Genomic DNA, 583 nt, shown 5'->3' with positions numbered 1-583 from the left:
TTCTTAATTATCATCGTGATCATCAATATCACAATTATATATACCATTATCCTAATTACTGTTATAATTATCGTTTCTTCCGCCAATCGTGATGTTGCAATCGATCTTGCAGCTCGATATTGCAGCTGATCATGAGCCTCGACGCTCATTTCCCTTCCCTTAATTTCCTTGCAAAGCTCACGTTGTACAAACCTACGCCGCCCATCTCCCTTCACTTAATTTCCTTGCGTGTTGCAAAGCCCCTGATGCAGCAGCCTCCTTTAAGAATCAGTGCAGCACCTCCCAGCATCATCCCTCCGATGAATAATGAATGGAAGAAAATGGATGAATAAGTAAGCAGAGACAGAACATGCATGCAGCGTCACGTTCCTCGCAGACAGCATTTTGTGAGAGAAGGTGAGAGCATTTTCCGGGCGAGAGCTTCAAGGCGTGATCGGAATAAAGATCTCCGGCGCGGGAGGCCTAGGCTCGGGCTCCTCTCGGGCCTACGTCGGGAGCTCTCTGGCGGGGTGCGGGGGAGGGGAGGGCGAGAGGCGTCGCTTGGACCCCAGGGGGAGTGAAAACTCGCCTCCGGGAGCTCCTT

At 50.8% G+C, this 583-nt stretch overlaps 1 protein-coding gene across 1 annotated transcript in view; it reads left to right on the top strand.

The window, feature by feature from the left end:
* LOC119592922 (dual 3',5'-cyclic-AMP and -GMP phosphodiesterase 11A-like) overlaps nucleotides 1–583 on the top strand; it is a 113,884-nt gene that overhangs the window by 106,917 nt on the left and 6,384 nt on the right. The gene's annotated exons all lie outside the window — the stretch shown is intronic.

Source organism: Penaeus monodon, chromosome 31, assembly GCF_015228065.2.
Source record: "Penaeus monodon isolate SGIC_2016 chromosome 31, NSTDA_Pmon_1, whole genome shotgun sequence".
In the NCBI taxonomy this organism is placed as follows: domain Eukaryota; kingdom Metazoa; phylum Arthropoda; class Malacostraca; order Decapoda; family Penaeidae; genus Penaeus; species Penaeus monodon.
This window is presented reverse-complemented; position numbering and strand designations above follow the sequence as displayed.